Source organism: Tachypleus tridentatus, chromosome 10, assembly GCF_004210375.1.
Source record: "Tachypleus tridentatus isolate NWPU-2018 chromosome 10, ASM421037v1, whole genome shotgun sequence".
Classification (NCBI taxonomy): Eukaryota; Metazoa; Arthropoda; class Merostomata; order Xiphosura; family Limulidae; genus Tachypleus; species Tachypleus tridentatus.
The window spans coordinates 133119754-133130396 of record NC_134834.1 but is presented as its reverse complement, the minus strand read 5'-3'; the positions used below and the strand labels follow the sequence as shown (position 1 = coordinate 133130396).

General features: G+C 32.4%; 1 long non-coding RNA gene across 1 annotated transcript; it reads right to left on the bottom strand.

Annotated features, from left to right (window-relative positions):
* Positions 1-1691: 1691 nt before the first annotated feature.
* LOC143228220 (uncharacterized) lies at positions 1692-9269 on the bottom strand. The gene is made up of 3 exons (XR_013015267.1): positions 9079-9269; positions 3802-3933; positions 1692-2673 (listed from the first exon to the last, which is right to left on the bottom strand). It is a non-coding gene; the product is annotated as an uncharacterized LOC143228220 (long non-coding RNA).
* Between the last annotated feature and the right edge of the window lie 1374 nt (positions 9270-10643).

Below are 10643 nucleotides of genomic sequence, written 5' to 3'. Positions count from 1 at the left end.
GCATAACTTAAATAGTTTTGTTGACAAAGACTTAGTTACTTAGTTCATTTTTCCAAAAGACACCAATTTACTGAAGTCGTTTTGGTGATGTACTTGCAACAAACATTATACATGCATTAGTCACTATCAGATGTGATGCTTGTTAAACAGTTGCTACAAATAAGACTTGAAGTAATCTGCGATAGAGGGAATTGTGTGTTTTTGTTGTAGCAAAGCCACAGCGGGCTATCTGCTGAGCCCACCGAGAGGAATCGAACCCCTGATCTTAGCGTTGTAAATCTGGAGACATACCGCTGTACTATCGGGGGGCACGATAGAGGGAAATATTTACTAAAAAATATCCTATTTTCGTACAATTATCTACGCTTAAGGAAGAATACGATATTAAAAAATAAAGTAGAAATATTGTAGTACAAGATTCAAGATGAATTACAGTAACCAGCGTAAATTATGTACTTATTAAAATGTATGAAGACCACCAGGAAGTATTCATGAAACTAGTGTCAGTGATAAAATGTTATCCTATTCTGATAAAACTTTTACTAATAAGGCAAAATTACGTGCATTAAAAAGAAAATTTCAATCCTGTGACATATATATATTTCTGAGTGTAGTGGATATCAATTTTTCAAATGATGCTCAATGTTTATATTATTTTATACAAGTAAAAGCTATGGGTTTTGTCAGCTTTTTTTGAAATTTTTCTAATCCATAATGAAAAAATTGCCTTAATAAAAATGCCCCAATTTCTAATTAATAATAACTTTACATTAGCTTACCTAAGTACGTTCATAACTAGATAAAGCTTAAAAGCAAGTGTCATTTTGTTCAATATAAAATTTCAACATGTTTCATTATTGTTGATGCGTACGTGATTGATACTGATAGGTAAACATTAAAAAAATTCAAACAAATCTATATATTATCTTTGTGTTATTACAATCCAGCTTTTTCAAACATTTTTCACGATCATATACAGGAATGCAATATCAAAGTATGTTCAATTTTAGTCTTATCACTACCTAGTGGTATGTCAATGCTGATTTTGTGTGACTGTCCTCTAAAGAAAAAGAAAAATATTAAATGAATCTTTACGTTCACTTAAATCGTTTATATTTTCAATGCCTCCAGAGATATTTGAAGGAATAAAATATATATGTTATATAATATTTCAAAGTTATTATGTATTCTAGTAGAAAAACAATTAATGTTTATGCGCATAGGGTCAGATCCAAAACCATTGGAAGAAATGCATAATTTAGGAATCATGTTGAAACATTTGTTCTTGGTTGTAATGGAGGCTAAGAATCGGTGAGTAATAGAGTTACTAGACCTTCTCGGGATTGTTGAGCCCCATGTTCTGAGTTCTAAGAAATCGACTTGTTGAAAAGTTGGTCTGTGTGAAAGGTAGAAATGTTTTACAATAACTTGTTAAATCACGCGTTTTATGTTCTAAGAAAAGACTCGTTTTAAGGTGTAGTATCAAAGTTATAGAATGCTTTCAATGAAATACTAAACACACGTTCACAGTACTTACACAGCAAGAGATGGAGAGTATCACACATACATAAGTTTCTCAAAATCTGTTAATAAAACAAATGTTCTCAGCTTTAACAACACAGTACTTACTTGAAGAATGTAAAGGGTACAGAATATTCTCAAGAACTTTTTTAAATCAGCTTTCAGTTCTACACATCATTTATTCTAAAATTGAGTAAGTTCCAGGTACAGTACGTATTATCAACTTGTTAAACTAAACTTTCTGAATATCAACTTCAGATTAGCTCTATTGTCTGGTGAAAAGGAAAGGTTTGGAGTATCTCTGTTATAATAGTGGATACGAGCTAAGAGTTATGGGTTTTAAAAGCACAGATTGTTTTCAATATCTTGTTAAACAACACTATGGAACAGAATTTATTTTAAGCTTTGATGGGTATCAGGGACAACATGATCTTTAGTTATTTTTAAACAACATGTTTTTAATTCTAACACAGGGTTTGTTTAGGGGTTGATGGACGTTATTACATGTAATATTTTAGAAAGTTTTGAAACATGTTCATTGCAGTTGGGACAATATTTTATCTAGAATTTAGAACCACGGTTACAACACAACACAAGATATAAAAGTGATACAAATGGGTATTATGTGAACCTTTTGACACTGAAACGGCCTGCAATTATTAGAGAAATTGTTAGTGCTGATATAAAATATAATATCTTACTTCTGTGGAATTATAATTTCAATGTATAGCTGTTACTGTATTTTAAAATAGAAAACTATTTTAAGGACTTCACTATCCGTGAAAAAAGAACTGCAGTTGTCTAACGTGAAGCATGTCTTCTGTATGTTTCCGAGTGGAAAGATAGGTTTTCAGAAAATTTGCCTGATAAGTTCATTCTAATTGAAATGAAATGACATAGTGGGCATGAACGACAAGTCTCAGGTTTACAAGTCAATGATATGGATCATCAAAAATGTGATTGAGCAAATGCACCCTTCACGACTGTGTTCTAAAATATTTGTCAATTCATATGTTTGTGATCTTAGTAGAGCGAAAGCGAACATGTAGGCTTCAGACGTGTGCTCTGTTGGGATACTGTCTATACACTTCCACAGGCAGGGAGATCTAACGAGTCTCTGATGAACAGATGGAGAATACAGACAGCGGAGAACTGAAAATACAGGACAGCTCAAATTAACGAAATATTCTTCAATGAAGAATGAGATTGTACTTTATTTTAATCTTAGTTTTAATACCCATACCAGTCGTCTAAAAAATACATTTTTACTTCAAGTGGGTTTCTCGTCATCATGAAGATTATAGCATGGTGGGACTATATTTTACTTAACATCTTTTTTGATTGTTTTCATATAGCACAGCAGTTTATTGGCGTGTACTGTTGTAACCTATATACATCTTTTAATGTTTTAATGTATTTGTTAGTTAGAAGGAGTTGTGGAGTCTTAATGATGTAGTGTTAGCATTAACTTTAGGAAGTTAAGACAGATCTAAACTTCTAGAAATCTAAGGAAGGGAGGTAACATTTTTTAATATATTCAAAAGTATGTTACATATTTATATATAAATATAAGGTAATTATTAGAGGGTATAGTGGTTTTCAAGAGAGGGAACGAATCAATCAGTGTGTTAGCTATTGCGTCTCCTTTGTACAAATAATTTGATTGTGGTTAAATACTTAGTATTACAAATTACGGTATATTCAAGCTTGTAATAATACCAAATTGAGCTATCTGTGCGTTGTCTTCATCGGAGAATAAAACCTTATACTTTAGCATTGTTTGTTTGTTTTGAATTTCGCGCGAAGCTAGCTACAAGAGGGCTATCTGCGCTAGCCGTACATAATTTAGAAGTATAAGACTAAACGTAAGGCAGCTAGTCATCACCACTTATCGCCAACTCGTGGGCTTCTCTTTGATTAACGAATAGTAGGATTGACCGTACGTTATAACACCCTCACAGATGAAAATGTTTGGTGGGACGAGAACTCAAACTCGCGATCCTCAGATTACGAGTCGAGTGCTTTAACCACCTGGCCATGCCAGACCTCAAAATTTTATTAATCTTCATATAGAGTACAACATAAACTCAGCAAACAGTTAATATTTTGTGTGTCCCCCATTTCCTTTAATAACCGCGAACAGTCTTTTGGACATTATTACAACATACTTAATCAGGTTACCTTTGGAATTTTGTTTCATATGTCTCTAATACACTCTCATAGATTTTCTAAGGAAGTAACTTTTGATTTATCAAGATTTTCATCTATCAAATCCCAAACCTGCTCAGCTGGGTTGAGAACGGAAGTCTGTGGGACCATTGCATCATTTGAATGACTCCATCAGCGTCCGGACCATCTGACCATGGTTGTAAAGTTATTGTCTTACTGCTTACCTATCGAAGGACAACAACGCTAGAAGAACAAATACATATAAGTTGTTTTTCGTTTAAGCGTTGAATTATTTTTACTAGATAAATTAAAAGAACCTGCAGAAAAAAAAACCAGCAAACAATGTTGACACAATAATACATGAAATTTGCTTAAACTATTTTAGTATCGTACAAAATTTTATATATGTGTTTGTAAAGGACCACTGAAAATTGTCCCTTTAAATGCAACTTACATTTAAGCAACGATAAACCTAGTAACTAAGTTTTAGTTTATTTTCACTTAAAAACACTATGTAATACATGAATGTAAACATGCATCTATGCTTATATCCAAACTTTTATGACTTGCGAATGTACACATGAATGACAGTTCAATGACTGGGCTTTAGATTTCATGTTTGAATCTGGTTGGTCAGTATATCAAGCTATCTAAGCAATTTGCTGTTGTGAGAGGCAGGATAAACAATACTTTAGGTTGTATCTACAAAATTGTTGAATAAAGTCTGAAGGTGCTATTAATGCCATTGTATAGGTCACTGGCTAGGCCACATTTGGAGTACTGTGTTCCCTCTTAGACTTCTTGCCTCGGAGGGGAAGTTGAATTATTGGAAAGGGTTCAGGAGAGGATTATTAATATAATATCTGTAATGGAAATGTTATCATATGAGTATGGACCTCTGAACTTGTTTTCTTATTTAAAAAGAATAATTAAATTGTTTATGGAACTGATAGTGCTGATGCATCATCTTTTTTTTTTCGTACATAATGGTGAGAATGGTAAAATTAGGAAGACACAAATATAAAAATTTGGAGGGTAGGAGTCATCTTCAGTGAAAACAACTTTATTTTTATGACAAGGTGGTTAGCCACTGGAATGAATTGCCTTCGGATATGGTGGATGCAGTTAATTTAAAAGAGTTTGAAAGAAAGCTTGATAAATATTTAGACTATAAGGTGTGGCTTTGTGTTTTAAGGGCTAGTTTTATTTAGTGAATAAGACAGTCAAAATGGACCAAAATCTTCCTTACTGTCCTTTAATGTTACGGTACGTTGTATGTACATTGTGATGTACAAAGCTTGACCTCAGATCCATTGTTGTTCTAGGCAAATGTTTAATAAGTAAAACAAGTTACTTACAAAATATAGGGGCAATTACAATTAATTTAAAATGTAATAGTTAGTTTGTAAAGACAAATGATATTTGTTGAGTCTAACATTCTCCAAGGTTTAGATAACAAGTTTGAACAACTTTATACTTGAAGTAAGGTCATTTTTTTTATAGAAATGAGTATATTTATGCATTGTTTTGTTTTAAAGCCAGGACAAGGAATATATATATTTTAGAATTATTGTTTTTGTCAAACAAATCACCTGAATTGTTCGTAACAACAATAAAAATTTATTTTTTCAATGAACCAACATATCTTGTTTCTTGTTACTAATCGCTTGCGACAACTTAACATGACTACGTAATAAAAATCTAGTGATACAAAATAATAAAGTGCTGCATCAAAATGATCATGTTTCTTTATTTTTCGAAGTGAAAGTTGGAAGAAGACGTTAATGGAGTGAACTGTATTTTTGCACATACATATATTTCATACATTTCCATTACGTGACTAAACGTGTTTACTGCAATTGGGTAACAAATTCTTTTACAACTAATACACAAATTGTGTCAACTTTAATAGCAAAAAATGTCTCACTTGTTCTAGTCTTGATTCTTTTTATCCTATTATATATACAATTTTTAAAGCAAAATAAATAATGTAGTTTATCTATTAACTTGCATTAAATGTAATATGGAATATGATGGTCAAACTTCAAATCCATTACATGCACATATAAACATACGTACTTTTAAAATGAAAACAATTTAATAAATTCCATAGAATTAGAGCATTTCAGAGTTCACTATTTTTTTTTCTGTTAAAATACCTATATCAGAAATTAATGAAGAAATTAATAGAGACCAACGCGAGAACTTCCATGTTTTGAAATTTAAAACATTAAATCTTTATGGATTAAATCAAGATTTTAATAATTTTACTGTTTTAAATTTGACTAATGACTACTTTATTGCTAATTGCTTTCTTTTAAGATACTTTTCTTTTTTATGAAAATAAGTTTATTGAAGATGCTACAAATCTTCATTCCCCTTTCCCCAATCAGCATAGCGGTAAGTCTGAGAACTTACAAGACTAGAAACTGGATTTTGATACTTGTGATGAGCAAAGTACAAATAGCCCATTATTCAGCTTTGTGCTCAATTTCAGTGAATAAATAATCATCTTACTAATATTCATCCAGTAGAAAAAGTAATTGAAAAAACATCTCTTTCTGAAGTAGAGGCACATTATTTTTTATGTAGAAATTAAAATAATTTATCATGATATTAATTTAACTGTTTTTGATAAAACAAAAATATTTTCTAATATTTGGCCTACTCTTGCTTGTTTTGAATTTCGAGCATAGCCACACAAGGGTTGTATGCTAATTTAGCAGTGTAAGACTAAAAACAGCGTAAGAGAGAAGATAGCTAGTCATCATCACCCAATTCTTGGGATACTCTTTTAACACCGAATAATGGGATTGATCGCACATTATAATGTGCTTACAGCTAAAAGATGGAGCATGTTGGTGTAACGAGGATTCGCACCCGTGATCTTCTTATTATGAGTCGAGCGCCCTAACCTTCTGGCCATGCCAGAACATTCCTTACTGACAGCAATATGTCATATTTTTCCGTTATAGGCAATTTAACTTTACAACTACTCAAATTCTGTAACAGTTTGTAATAAATTACCATACTTCATGAATAATGTTGAAATATTTAAGTAAGAATTAATAATTAATTGATTTAACAAAAGTTATTAAATAAATTTATTAAAGGATTTTGTGGTAAATACCAAAATATATTAGACACGTATAAAGAAATAATAAATTAACATTTTTTTGCTCAATAGTTTCGATAAATATTTCCAGTTTATAATAATGCCGTTTAAACAGCTTGCTTGCTCTTATAGCCGTAGGGGTGTTATAATGTCACGACCAATCCCATTATTCGTTGGTAAAAGAGTACCCCAAGAGTTGGCGGTAGGTGGTGATTTCTAGTCTTACACTGCAAAATTAGGGACGACAAGCACAGATAGCCCTCGTGTAGCTTTGTGAGAAATTCAAAAAAGAAACAAAGAGCTTGTCGCTGTTATCATAGGAACATGAACATCGTTATCGTACACGAATATAAATGCTTCTATGAAGGGTAGATAAAGTCTGAAAAACAGTAGTTATAGTGAACGTAATAAGTATTAGTTGGGAGTTATACTAGTCTAGATAACTTTGTTATGTTTTTTACATTTTTATACTACTATAATTTTTCTACTGTATTAATAATTAACTTATGAATTTCTGAAAACCCTAGAGTGGCACAACGGTATGTCTGCGGACTTATAACCCTAGAATTCGGTTTTTGATACCCGTGATGGGCAGAGCAAGGATAGCTCTTTGTGTAACTTTGTGCTTAACTTCAAACAAAATTTCGACTTTTACTACTGTAATGTTGGCTGAAATGCGAACGTTCTAGGTATTGTTGCTTCGCTTACCTTCATTAGTAGGACCTTATTTTCGTTTTTCTTTCATTTTTATATTTATTTATAGAGCAGTCACCACAGTGATTTACCTGTGTGGCGTTGTGGGCTGAAGCACCCGCATCTCGATCTCCTTACTCAGTTGTTGTTTATCCTTCTTTATTAACATGTAAGACTAGTAAACAGAAGTTAAGACTGGTAAACTGAGTCTCTCCACCATAATGTGGGTCCTACTTTCACACTCACCTCCAAAACCCAGGGCGTTTCTTATATCCAGCCTTATAGCCTGTGCCCTGGTAATCTTTTTAATCCGTGCAGCGATTTGTTTTTGTTAAGGCCTGTTTGGGTTTACTGTTTTAATACAGTCCTTCCTTTTGACTTTAATCTATGCATGACTGTCGTAGTAGTGTTTTTAGTAGTGTAATGAGAAGATATTCAGTGTTTGTACCTCCCACGATTTAACATGATTTTATTCACAGCTTATTTATGTGATATAGGATTATATGATCAATTTATTCTTTCTGTAGTAGTAATATTTACTCATCAGATCTAGTTTTTGTTCTCATTATGTACAGATTTCACGTTAATATGCAGTAAAATATTTATATTGATCTTGTTTCAAGTTACTTTTGTTATTCTCAGACTGAAAGTGGCTTCTCTTACCGCAGCTGGACAATATAACTTGTAGTGGCTTTATTTAAATTTATTCAAAGCAACATTCTTAATGGTTGTACAGGAATGTCTAGAGATCACGGCCTTATTAATGTGAATTTAAAAATACCGAACAATTGGTCGGTAAACTGTGCTATCTAAGTACGACATTTCCCTTTAGGTATAAACTTCTGATTTAGAGTCTAATTACTAGTTTCATCAGACTTAACCTGATCTTGGATCTGTGAACTGAAGAAGCAACAGTCCAACGTAAGTAAATAGAAACACTATTTGTTTTTTTAAATTAATAACTATTATATACATTTAGCACTGTTCGTTAGTACTTTATCTTCGAACTTCCCACTGAGCAGAACTAACAATAAAATCTTAGATCTACACTTAGTTCACCTATATTATATAGCAAATAGTTCTCGTATAGCTTTATGCAAAATTCAAAACATTCCTGTATGTATATTTAGCCAGTTTTGGTTGACATGGATAATGTCAAGATTAAAATTTTGGTCACGAGTGAAGGTTTTACTATAATTAACAAGGTCTGTAAAAGTGTAGGTGATTTTATGGGCCACAAGACTGTGGTAAAGAAAGTTATGGTAGTTTTGAGTCTAGTTATCAGTATATTATTGAGGGATAATGATATAAAACTGAAATCCTAAGAACAAATATAATAATGAAATCATTCTTTAGTAAAAAGAATAAATAATTTCACTACATAGGTTAATATGCACCTGTAATAGTTCAGTATAAAAATTCTTTACTTAGTAAGAAGGTCTTACTAATAACGTTAAAGGATATTGTCCCTAAAACGCCTACAGCGCGTACTCTAAACATAACAGCATTCTCATAAATTAGAAATGCTAGATTTATTCAAGAACACATGATTATAAGTTCTAAATGCTTCTTAACGTTACCTGATATCAAAGTTACGTTATGTGAAAGACGTGGAAGGGAAGTACTGAGCACATTTACGATTGTAATTTCGTCCTTTGATTCTTTCGTTTAGTTTCCTTAGAGCATTTTTACCTGCTATCTGACTATGTTTAATAGTTACACAAGGTAAACTAAACATTTAGGTTGGCGTTAAAACTGTTTGAAGTTCATATGGAAGTTGTTATTAGTTTGGATTTATTGTGGCGTCTTGCCAGTTTTAAGTACATTCGAGGTGCATTACTGTTTCGCTGCGATGAAAAAGTATAAACTTTCATGTATCTGTTTTTGTGTAGCTGAAGGTTAATATGAGAATTAGGTCAAGGTCATACCTGACAAACAGCAACAGAGAAGGACCTGTAACAGTGCGTAAAAGCAAAACACAAGTAAATAAGGATTTCCTTTATGTGGCATCATTCTTTACGGGGATTGATAATAATAATAAAAAACAATAAAATAGATACAAGTAAAGAACGAAATTATCAAAATATATAACACATTACGTACTAACTGAATTACTCGTTTACTGCGCAGATGCTCAAATTACTTAAAATAGATGTTTTAAAACACAGCGAAATTATTTTATGAGCACTTATTTAAAAAAAATCAATTTTTATAACATTTCAATTTTGATCTGAGCCTTATCTGGATTGACTGATGTTCCCTCTTCTAACAGTATAAACAAGTTTTTGATGAGATCCAACATTATTGGTGAATGAACCTTTTATTTAAGAATGTGTCCTGTCATCCCTAGTTATTTAAGGGAATTTAGGAGCTCAGTTAGGTAATTTACAGAATAATCTGTAACTTAAGCATTGATAATTGAACTGTAGTGAATTCCTGTTCGGTAACATTTAGAGGCCCGGCATTGTCAGGTGGTTAAGGCACTCGACTCGTAATCCGAGGGTTGCAGGTTCGAATCTCCGCTCGCCCTTTCAGCGGGGAGGGGGGCGTTATAATGTTACGGTCAATCTTCGTTGGTAAAAGAGTAGCCCAAGAGTTGGCGGTGGGTGGTGATGACTAGCTGCCTTCCTCTAGTCTTACACTGCTAAATTAGGGATGGCAAACGCAGATAGCCCTCATGTAGCTTTGCGCGAAATTCAAAACAAACAAACCAAAACTTTAGAAATAATTGATTATTTATGTTATGAACAGTATCATTTCGAGTTGCAAACACTACGATTTTATACAACCATTAATAACTTTGACAAATGTTGGGGAACGCATTTTCCTTTAGCTCTTCTCCACCCTTAACTAAGTTACCTCATTTATCTAGAATAGTAATATCACCGAGACTATTAAAAAGATATAAAACAAAAATAAACCACAAATCAACAAATATATTACGCGTTCAACATAAACAAGGTTGTTAGCTTAACAACAATGTCGGGATAGTTTTGTTATTAAGCGACAATGTATACTATTGAGTATTACTAACGAAACAGCGTGACACGAAAACTGAAACTGATTTAAAAACCCAAAATTAGTTTTTTATAGGACCCTGGTAGGAAATTTGATTTTTAGTGTTACGTTTGGGGACCGTAGAAAC